Source organism: Ursus arctos, unplaced genomic scaffold (assembly GCF_023065955.2).
Source record: "Ursus arctos isolate Adak ecotype North America unplaced genomic scaffold, UrsArc2.0 scaffold_23, whole genome shotgun sequence".
NCBI classification, from domain to species: Eukaryota; Metazoa; Chordata; class Mammalia; order Carnivora; family Ursidae; genus Ursus; species Ursus arctos.
The window spans coordinates 48,447,453-48,459,608 of NW_026622908.1; the positions used below are offsets into that span (position 1 = coordinate 48,447,453).

The 12,156-nt window shown below is 43.8% G+C and overlaps 1 long non-coding RNA gene across 1 annotated transcript; it reads left to right on the forward strand.

Annotated features, from left to right (window-relative positions):
• The first annotated feature begins 2,469 nt into the window (after nt 1-2,469).
• On the forward strand, nt 2,470-8,506 carry LOC130544648 (uncharacterized). The gene is made up of 2 exons (XR_008961075.1): nt 2,470-3,187; nt 5,666-8,506. It is a non-coding gene; the product is annotated as an uncharacterized LOC130544648 (long non-coding RNA).
• Nucleotides 8,507-12,156: the final 3,650 nt, after the last annotated feature.

A 12,156-nucleotide genomic window follows, 5' to 3' on the forward strand; every position in this document is an offset into this window, starting at 1 on the left:
CTATCTTGTGACTTATTCTTTCGTTTTCTGGTTATGCAGGGAATTTCCCTGTTTTCCTTCTGTCACGAAATTCTAATTGTATTTCATTGTGGTCAGATAATATATTTTGTACGATTTCAACCTGTTTGCATTTATCGAGAATTGTTTTATGGCCTAACATGTGTCCCACCTGGAGAATATGTCATGTGCCTGTAAGAAGAATGTGTGTTCTTATGTTGAGTTGGTTTGTACTTGTTGTGAGACCACCCCACAGGACGAGAATGTTCCCCCAACCACCCAAAACTTTTGATTCAAATGTTGAATGTGATGAGGCCACACATCAGTCAAGAGGTTGAGACGAGGTCTATTTCTCACACAGTGATGCACTATAGGGAGAGCAAGGTGATCCCTCCCAGGTCCATCAACGGCTTGAGAGAGCAGAGCAAGGAGGCTGCTGAGATTTTTATGGTGGCTCAGGGCCCGGGGCGGGGGCATGATTTGCCATGCATGGTTTGAACTCCCCTCCAGGGCCAAAGGAGAAAACACCCAGGCTTTCCCATCAGCTTGACGTGGGGCAGAAAAGGGGGAGAAGGGTGTGGCTTCAAGCTATTAGCAAACATCAAAAAATGAAATGAGACTCTTTTTTTTTAAAGATTTTATTTATTTATTTGACAGAGAGAGAGAGAGACAGCGAGAGAGGGAACACAGCAGGGGGAGTGGGAGAGGAAGAAGCAGGCTCCCAGCGGAGGGGCCCGATGTGGGGCTCGATCCCAGAACGCCGGGATCACGCCCTGAGCTGAAGGCAGACGCTTAACGACTGAGCCACCCAGGCGCCCCTGGAATGAGACTCCTGATCACAATTCACACCTGATATCTGACTATGACTGAAATATGACTTCTTTCATTTCATTCAACTTGGGCTCCTTTGAGGGACTCATTATGGCGCTCTGTGAGGCCTGTGGCCTGAGGCTGGTCAGGGTGGTGAAAGTCCCGCCTTGTGTGTCTGAGAAGTGACATTTCTTATTGATGTCAGGCATCTCTGGAACACTGAAGGGGATGAGGAGTGTCTCTGCGAGCCTGTACCACGGTTTTAGTATGTGTAGAAACATATGTGGTCTTGTGTCATGTTTTGAGGTATCTGTGAGGCAAGAGATGCGTAGAACTCAGTTCTTTACCCGTAAGTCTGTAAAATGGGAAATGTGCCAGTTACCGGCCATGGCATCTGGTGCTGACTTGATCGCTGCTCCCCTCCATCCTCACCCTTCTCAGGGACACCCAGTTAGGGGACAACAAGCAGCAGCCCTCCTTGAGCTCTACCACGCACGATGGCGGCCGTGCCATCTCTAAAGTATACTAACTCGCACTGTGGTTTATAATTTTTTTATCCGGTTCATGAATTGGTCCCTCTTTAGTTATAAAATGCCCTCCATCGGCGCGCCTGGCTGGCTCAGTTGGTGAAGCGCCCAACTCTTGATTTCGGCTCAGGTCGTGATCTTGGGGTCCTGGGACTGTGTCCCACACTGGTCTCCAACCTCGGCGTGGAGTCTGAGATTCTCTCTCTCCCTCTGCCCCTCTCCCCTTTCGCGCTCTCTCTCTCTCTCAATAAATAAATAAATAAATACATACATAAAGCCTTAAAAAAATACCCTCCATTATACTTCGTGATAACTACCTTAATGTCTGTGCTGACAATCAGTGTCACCGGTGCAGTCCTCTTCTGAGTACTGTCTGCACAGTGTGTAACTTGCCAACCGAGGCATGTCGTTGAACCTGAAGGTTTCGTGTAGACGGTCTTTATTTGGGTCATGTTTTTCTTTTACTAACCCCTTCAACCTTTCTGTCTTTTGACTGAGTGTTTTCCCCTTTTACATTTCATATGATCGTTAATAAAGGTGGCTTTGATTTGCCATTTTTCCTAAATGTCTTATGTCTTATTTTCTGTTTTCTCTATTCTTCAAAAATTGCCTTCCCTGTATGAAATAGATCATTTGTATTTTAATTTCCTTTTCATTTATTTTACTTTTTTTTTTGGAAGTTACTTTCTTACAAAAAGTGGTTGCTGTGGGGATTAAGATTAGCATTTTAACTTTTAATAAACTAGCTTTAAATAACCCAACCTAATTTCAGTAATATCCAAAACCTTTACCCCTGTGTAGCTCCATTCACCCCTTCATCTTTTGTGACATTTTTTATCACACATAAATCTTTATTCCTTGCATATAATAATATCCGATACAAATACCAGATTTATAATGCTTCTTAATGCAGGTGCCTTTTAAATCAGAAAAAAAGTTACAAACAAAAATGCATTTATACTGTTTTTTATATTTCCAAATATAGTTACTTCTATGGATGCTTCTTCCTGTGAATCTGAGTCACTGTCTACTGTTCTTTAATTTCAGCCTAAAGAACTCCTTTTAGTATTTTTAATTAAAAAAAAATTTAAAAATATTATTTATTTATTTATTTATTTGAGAGAGAGAGAGAGCATGGGGAGGAGGGGCAGAGGGAGACGAAGAAGAAGGCTCCCTGCCGAGCAAGGAGCCCAATGTGGGACTTGATCCCAGGACCCCGGGATCATGACCACGCTTAACCGACAGAGCCACGCAGGCACCCCTCCTTTTAGTATTTTTATAGGCCAGTTCTGCTAGTCTAGAATGATTTCTGGTTTTGTTTATCTGGGACTGTCTGAATTCTCCTTCAAGTGTGTGGCTTTTTTGGCTGGATATAGAATTCTCGATTGTGATATGTCATGGCACTTCCTGCTGGTCTCCATTGCTCTGAGGGACATCAGTTCTGATCTTCCTGGGGGTTCCTTGTACACGATGAGTTGCTCCTCTCTAGAGCGATTTTACTTCCGGCAGTTTGGTTGTAGCGCGTCCAGCCTGGATCACTTTGCACTCATCTTCTGTGCAGTTGTTGCACTTGCGGGATATGTTTTTCACCACATCTGGCAAGTTTTCAGTCCTTATTTCTTCACATATAATTTCTGCCCCTCTTCGATCACTCCTCTCCTTTGGGGTTGCCTATCATGCATGTGCTAATATGCTTTATGGAACCCTACAGGCCTTTGAGGCTAACTTTATTTTTCTTCTTTTTTTGTTCTGTTTCTCAGGCTGGATAACCTCCACTGACTTCACATTCACTGGCTCTCTTCTGCTGCCTCAAATACGCTGCTGACCTCTTCTGTGAAATTTCATTTTGGGAGGTAATTTTCCACTCTGTAATTTCTATTTTGTTCTGTTTTGATGACTTATATCTCTTTATTGACATTTTCTATTTGGTGAGAGTTCCTTCTCATACTTTGCTTTGTTGAATGTGGTTCTTTTAGGTCTTTGAACAGATTTCAGATAGCTGATTTAAAGTCTTTTTCTAGGGGCGCCTGGGTGGCTCAGTCATTAAGCATCTGCCTTCGGCTCAGGGCAGGATCCCAGAGTCCTGGGATCGAGCCCCACATCAGGGTCCTCTGCTGGGAGCCTCCTTCTTCCTCTCCCACTCCCCCTGCCTGTGTTCCCTCTCTCGCTGGCTCTCTCTGTCACATAAATAAATAAAATCTTTAAAAAAAAGTCTTTTTCTAGCAATTACAATATCTGGGGTTCCTCGGAGACAGTTTCTCTTGACTCCTTTTTTTTCAGTTTATGAGTCATAGTTTCTCGTTTGTTTGCATTTATTGTGATGCTTTGCTGAAAATTGGACTGTTGGGCTCCTGGGTGGCTCAGTCAGTTAAATGTCTGCCTTCATGATCTCAGGGTCCTGGGATCGAGCCCTACATCGGGCTCCTTGCTCAGTGGGGAGTCCACTTCTCCCTCTCCCTCTGTGATCTCTCTCACTCTCTCTCAAACAAATAAGATCTTTTTTTAAAAAAGAAAAGAAAATTGGACTTTTATTATTTTTTAAATTTTTCACAAAAATTGGACTTTTAAGATAATATAATGTAGCAACTTGGGAAACTAAATTCACCCCTTCTCCGGGGGGACTGTTTTCCGCTTTTTGTTGTTACTGCTGCTGTTGGTACTATTCTCTGAAGTAACTCTGTTAAGTCTATTTGCTTTGTCCTTTGTGGCCACAGACTTGCCCGATGAAATCTGTGGTGAGCTGGTGTTTGAACAGAGATTTCTCAAACTTCTGAGACCAGTAAGTCCCCCGTCTTTACCCAGGGGCTCTGGGGACGTGCTGGGGCCTGCCAGCAGCGACCATCAGGCAGATAAGTCTGCCTGCACCTTTGCTTCCTGCTTGCACACAGGTGAGAGCACAGGACTCTGCCATGTCTTTCCTGAGCATGAACACCACCCTACACATGTGCCTAGCTTCTGGAATCCCAGGAAGATGTCGGAGATTCTGGTGTTTTGGTTTTTTGGTTTGTTTGTTTGTTTTAATTTTTAAATTGAGATGGAATTCACATAACATACAATAACCATTCAAAAGTGTACAATTCACTGGCGTAAACGCCTCCACTGTATTTGTATGCCACACCTATTGTGTACGTACAAATGCGCATTCGCGGTGTTGTGCGACCACCACCTCTCTCTAGTTTCAAACCTTCGTCTTCAACTCCAGAAAAACACCTTGTACCCATTAAGTAACCAGCCTCCACTCCCCTTTTCTCCCATCTTCTGATAACCACTAACCTGCTAGAAAGGCCTCCACGGAGTTGCTTGTTCTGGGTGCACCACATGAAAGAAATCACACAATATATGACCTCCTTTCACTGAGCGTGATGTGTTTGAAGGTCAGCCAAGTTGTAGCATGTGTCAGGACTTTGTTCTTTTTTTCATGTTGAATAATACTCTACTGGGTAAATGTACCATGATGTGTTTATCCCTTCATCTGTTGCTGGCATTTGGGTTGTCTCCACCTTTGGGTCCTCTCTTTGGGCAGGAATCATGCTGCCATTACCACTGTGTCTAAGCTTCCGGGTGGACATGTTTTCACTCTTCTTGGGTAAACACGTAGAATTGGAACTGCTGGGTCCCGTGGTGACTCTACGTTCGGGTAAATGGCGGCTGCACCACTTTATACTCCCACCAGCCAGGTGTGAGAGTTCTCGGTTTTCCACACCCTCATCAACACCTGCTATGTTCTGTCTTATTAGTAAAAGCCATCGTAAGGGGTATGAGGTGGTATCTCATTGTGGTTTTGATTTGCATTTCCTTAGTGATCAATGATGCTGAATGTCTTTTCATGTGCTTGCTGGCCATTTGTGCATCTGCTTGGGAGAAATGTTGACTCATGTACTTTGCCCATTTTAAAGTGGTTGGAAATTTTCAAAGTCTCCTATGGACATCTCACCCCCCAGCTTTTCCTCTTAAGCTTTCTGGTTAGCTTATCGTTTGCCCCAAATACTCTCTATTGCCTCAAGCAGCCACGATGTTAAACAATTTACCTTCATTTATTTCTTCTCTGATGCACTTTCTTTATGGAGATTAAAGTTTCTAACCTATAGAGTTTTATTTCTTTTTTAAAAGATTTTATTTATTTATTTGTCAGAGAGAGAGAGAGAGAGAGGGCTCAAGCAGAAGGAGCGGCAGGCCCAGGGAGAAGCAGCCTCCCTGCTGAGCAAGGAGCCAGATGCGGGGCTCGATTCCATGACCCGAGCCAAAGGCACATGCTTAACCAACGGAGCCACCCAGGCGTCCCTATGTAGTTTTATTTCTGCCTGAAAATTTTCTTCTAACGTTTCTTACAGGGTAGGTCTGCTGACAAACAAATTCCTTGTTTTTGTTTGAGAAAATGCATTTCATCTCACTTTCAAGGGATAATTTCACTTTATGTGGAATTCCAGGTAAATGGGTTTTTTCTTCTTTCAACATTGTAAATACTTCACCCCACTTCTTTCTAGCATGGTTTCAGAGCTGATGTTTGGTGCAATTCTTTGATTTTCTATAGATAAGGTGTATTGGTTTAGGTATTGGTTTTTAACTCTGGCTTTTTTCCATATCTTTGCACTTTGAATATGATATGTCTGGCAGTGGGTTTTTTCCCATCATGAAATATCCCATTGGTGGTGCTTTTCCCCTTAAAGTTTATGTTGTCCAGTATTACTATAAGTGTCCAGCAAACTTTTGGTTAATGTTCCCTGGCGTATCATTGCCATCTTATAAAATTCCGTCTTTTCTATCCTTATCTCAAAATACGTGTCTCACAAGAGAATAAAGGTTTTTATTTTTAATCAATTCTAGCATTCAATGAATTCAATTCATATAAGTTTGACATGTTATTGTTTGACTTTCTTTGACTTACTGTGCTTCTCTTTAGCACTCTTTCTTACTTTGTTTGAATACACAATTCATCGGGGCGCCTGGGTGGCACAGCGGTTAAGCGTCTGCCTTCGGCTCAGGGCGTGATCCCGGCGTTATGGGATCGAGCCCCACATCAGGCTCCTCCGCTAGGAGCCTGCTTCTTCCTCTCCCACTCCCCCCACTTGTGTTCCCTCTCTCACTGGCTGTCTCTATCTCTGTCGAATAAATAAATAAAATCTTTAAAAAAATGAATACACAATTCATCATTCCACTTTCATTTTATTATTATTTGTGTGCCCACTTTTCCTGTACTTCAAATGCTTAACCTACAGATGACACCAATATATGTTAGTTATGTAAGTATTTCCTGGCAATGAAAGCACCTTAAAAACTTTAAACCTTCTTACCTGCCCAACTGCACCTTATCTTTTTTCTTTGCATTTTATGCACCTGCTATTCATACTCAGTCTACATGAATTCGAATTTTCTTAATTCATTTTCTGCTGACATATATTGGGAAAGTGTGTCCTTGGGCCCCTGGGGGACCCTGAGCACTGACTGGCATCCTGTAAGATGTGCTGTCTGCTTCTTGGAGGATGCTCTCTGCTAATGTCATTTGCCTCCTACCAGTGGAACCTCCACTTGGATGGTGTCAAGACCACCTACTCAAGACCACTCTGTCCTCCATGTTGACCGAGACTTATACTCTGGAAGTATGGTGGAGAATCAGTCAAAAATAACATGATGAGGGCTAACAAGAAGGGTTTCTCTTTTCTTCTTTTTTAAGATTTTATTTTTTATTTATTTGAGAGAGAGAAGAGAGAGTGAGAGGGAGCATGAGAGGGGAGGAGGTCAGAGGGAGAAGCAGACTCCCTGCTGAGCCGGGAGCCTGATGCAGGACTCAATGCCGGGACTCCGGGATCATGACCTGAGCAGAAGGCAGTCACTTAACCAACTGAGCCACCCAGGCGGCCCACAAGGAGGGTTTCCTAAAGACAAAGAGTTATAGTATGTGACATTTTAGACTTCGGCTTATAAATTGGTTTGATAAATATTTTTCCTTTTTCCTGTCTGTCAACACTGACTAGTACATAGACCAACTAATCCCCAATCAACAGAGAAACCACATGGTTTCTGAGATGTTTCCAGGGCCACTGAGGCCCACAGGACAACTTCTGAGGAATGGCTGAGTTTAGGGAACAGTTCACTGCACAGCCAAAGTGTGGGACACACTCAGGCCCCCGACTGAGGCTGGGGCAGGAGCAGCTGGCGGACCCTGCATGCCTTGGACAGGACCGGCGTGGACCTGAAAAAGGCCTAAGGGACAAGCATGGGAAGACTCCAGGCACCACAGCAGCCTCCCAGGCTCTGCTCTCAACCCCACGCTCATGCCTGCAGGGCCCAACCCTTGAGTGCCCGGACTGAGGACCAGGGAACAGTGCTCGTGGGCAGGACTAGCGCCAAGCCGGGCTGCATTCAGTGCAGACAGGGCTTGTATGGTGGTAGTGGACGCAGTGCTTCTGGCCAAGTGTGAAAGAAGCGAGGGTCCACATTTGAATTAATCCAACTGTGAAGGGCTGGAGGAGTTTCAGCCGCACGCCTGATGGGATTTGGACCCAGTCTGAAGAAGGACCCCCTGGGGACGAGGATCCACAGGCACTGAGCAGTAATTTGGAGAAAGAGAACGTCTGGGCTTCTTCACGTTTCCATCTACAAGGAGAGCACAGGCACATTTTACCTGCATCTTCTCAGGGTGCGGAAGGGGGCTCAGACAGCTAAAATTTGAGGTATTTCTCATTTCGTTTGGGCCTCGATATGAAGCTGGCTCCTAGATTCTCTCCCCTGTGCTCCAGGTGAGCTGATGTAATTGGACGCTGTGGAAACATTTTAACCCTGCACACCATGTGGCCTTAGCACGAGCTTGCTCTTCTCCCCTGAGCTCCTAGAGCTGACGGCTGAAAGATTCCTCTGGATCCTGGGTGGAGGTGAGGCTCTCAGACTGGTGCTGGGGGCGGGATGCGTTCCAGGTGCTCCAGCTCTCCTGAGCACCGGCTGATGAGTGGGAAGCAGAAAAATACCAAAATGTAGAAGGGTAGGAGATAAAGCTCACAGAGTGTCTGTTTCTGCTGATTCTATTATCCTTCCTCCCATGTTCACCCACAGTTTAGATAATTGGCTTACAGTTAAAGAAACTTAGTTGTATACTTAAATACGGTTAAAATTTAGAACTCAAAATAAGGTACATTTTATGTTGTATATACTTCACCACAATTAAAAAAATTGATTTTGACAGTTTATTCATGGATTTTATGGGGCGATGGACTTTGGAGTACCCAACTTTTTCCTATATGATTTAATTTTAACAACAGCTGTGTTTCATAATCAGCACAAAAAATTCCTTGGTATTTAAAAATCTGCTCTTACAAGTTGGTAGGAGCTGGCTCCAACACATTTCTGCTACAGGACATATGTCAGCTACAGAAGGTGCATCATATTTGGGGATCAACATCTTAACATCTTTGTGCTTGCCCCTAGAGCCCAGGCAGGAGCAGAGGGACAGGTGTGGGACAGTAGTGATGGATGACACGGGTAGAGCAAACTGTCTGTTTGATCTGGAATGTTCCACCTCCATCCTCTAGGGCACTGGTGCTGGGCCCACTTGAAGCTCTGACTTGGGGGTCTGGTACAACCCTGCTCATAGTGGGCAGGTCTGCCCCAGGGTCACCTGGTGTGGCCTATGTTCCCCCTGGCTGGTTCCACCACAATGGCTCTTACCCAGAAGGCCACTGATCCAGTGTGAGAATGAGCCAACCACCATTTATTTCTGTTCCCATTATTGGTCTGAGGAGTGGAAAATGGCCCCTGGGAGGGGTCAGGGGCCCCACTGAGAGTCTGATTTGGGCCAGGACTCCATTCAGAACCTCGCTTCCGTATACCCTATACAGTGACCTCCTGCCATTTTGTCATCTGTCATTCTTTTTGTTGCTTAGTCATTCTCGACCCCCATATGATTGCTTTTACACATTTTAGCTGGCATTTACCTACACTGACATGCACAAACCTTAGCTATTCAATTTTGAACCCGGGAGGCACCCGTGTATCTCACACATTTACCATGGTGTAGAGCGTTCCGGTGTTGTGTCTCGCTCCTGACAATGTACAAAAGTCAGGTGCCAACTACCCGGAATTTCTGTGCCTGTGCGGAACAACCATTATCGTCATATAGAAAAGTGGTGGGACGGGAAATCCCGAAAGCCCATCCTTCCACCACTGCAGCAAATAAACTGGGAAAAATGATCTGAGTCAATATTTTCATACTCTGGAAAACTAGTAAAAGTTGACAGAAATCAGAGGAATGCTTATTCAAGAAACAAGTAGTGAAATCTCAGTACAGTGGTTTGTGGCATTTTAACTTACTCTGGCTTCAGCCCTCACTTCCTAGCTGGGTGGCAGCCTGCAATCTGTCTCAAACTCTTCCAAAGTTTAAAGAGGAGGGAACACTTCTTAACTCACTGTATGAGGCCAGCGTCACCCTGACACCAAAGTCCGACAAAGACACTAAGGAACAAAACACCACAGACCAATATATCCCTTATGAATATAGATGAAAAAATACCCAACAAATTGCTAGCAATCTGAATTCAGCAACATATCAGAGAGATTATACGCCATGACCAAGTGGGATTTGTCCCACAGATATGAGGGCGGTTTAAGAGATCAAACACAAGTATTATGTTCCTTACAACATTTAAAAAGAAATACCATATGATCCAGTAATCCCACGGGGATTCCACTGGGTATTTACCCAGAGAAACGGAAAATATTAATTCAAAAAGATATATGCACCCCTGTGTTCACTGCAGCACGACTGACAATAGCCAAGGTAGGAAGCAGTCTAAGTGTCCCTCGATAGATGAATGGACAAAGAAGATGTGGTATGTATATGATGGAACATTACACAGCCATGAAAAAATTAAATCTTGCCATCTGTGACAACATGGGTGACTACAGGGTATTATGCTAAATGAAATAAATCAGAAGAAGACAAATACTGTATGGTTTCACTCATATGTGGAATCTAAAAAACAAAACAAATGAATAAAAAGCAGAATTAGACCCATAAATGCAGAGAACAAACTCATGGTTGTCGCAGCGGAGGCAGGGGCAGGGTGGGGTGGGGGCGGGGATGAGCACGATGCCTGAAGGTAGTGGGGGGTCCAGGGTTCCACTTCTGGGATGGATGAGTCACAGGATGACAGGCATACCGCCGATGACATCGTACTAGTGTGGTGTGTATGGTGACAGGAGGTAGCAGCATTCATGGTGAGCACAGCAAGCACACATACTCACTGAACCACTGCGTTGTACACTTGAGGTTAATCTGACATTGGGTGTCAACTATACTTCAGTTTAAAAACTCAATCAATATAATACTCCATATTAATAGAATGAAGAAAAAACACATGTGCTCATCTCAATAACTACAGAAACAGTATTTGACAAAATCCAACAAACATTCATGATAAAAACACACATAAACCTAGAGATAGAAGGGAAATTCCTCAACCTGATAAAGGACATCTATGGACAAGTCACAGCTGACATTATGCCCAATGGGGAAAGACTGAAATCTTCCCCCTGAGATCAGGAACAAGACAAGGATGCCTGCTTGTTCCATCCACGAGGATGTCATGCGTCCGACATTGTACTAAGGTTTCCAATCAGGAAAACAAGGCAAGAAAATGAAAGGGGGGGCATCCAGATTGGAAAGGAAAAAGTAAAACTATCACTACCTTGTAACAGAAAATCTTGACAAAATCACTGAAAAATATTAGAGAGATTAGCAAAATTGCAGGTGACAAAATGAATACACAAAAATCAGTAGCAATGAGCAACCCTATGATATAACTAAGAAAACAATTCCATTTATAATAGTATCATAAAAAAAAGTACTTGGTAAGAAATTTAACCAAGTAGATGCAAGACTTATATGCTGAAAACTACAAAACATTCCTGAAAGGAATTAGAGAAGCATGAATAACTGAAATCCATCCTGTGTGCACAGACCTGAACTCTTAATATGATTAAGATGGCATTACTGACTAAATTTATCTACAGTTTCAGTGCAATCACTATCAAAATTCCTACTGCAATTTTTTTTTTCCAGAAATGGACAAGCTGATCCTAAAATTCACACGGAACTGTGAGGCCAAAACAATCTCCCAAAGACAGAACAAAGTTAAAGTCTCACACTTCCTGATTTCCAAAACTTACTACGAAGCTACAGAAATCAAGACAGGGTGGCAGTGGCTCGAGGACAGACATGCAGACCAACAGAACAGAATTTAGAGTCCAGTCATAACCCTGTGCACCGACGGTGGATTGATTTTCAACAACGGTGCCAACACGCTTCAGGGCGTGGCGCCGAGATAACAGAGACCCACATGGAAACTAGCCTACAAACGACACAAAAATAAACTCAAAATGAACTACAGAACCGTTAGAAATGTAAGTATAAATCTTTGTGACCTTGGGTTAGGGTTAGGGTTTCTTAAACATGACGTAAGCATAAATATAACAAGAGAACAGAGAAATTGCGCTTTGGCAAATAAAAGTGTTTGCACCTCACAGGACACTGTCCAGGAAGTGAGAAGGCAACCTACAAAAGAGGAGAGCGTTCTTGCGATTCCCGTACCTGACAAGGGACTGTATTCAGAACACGAGTTGACCACAATGAGACAAACAGCCAGATGAGTAAAAGAACAAAGACTTGACCGACGTTCTGCAGACACAGGGACAACCAGCAGGCGATGAGAAGGCTCTGGCAGCATCATTTACCAAGGAAACCCGCACCAGACCGCAACGACACACCACTGACAATGGAACAGCTCTAATTTTGTTAAGGGAAAAATACGTGTCGGTGAGAATAAGGAGAAGT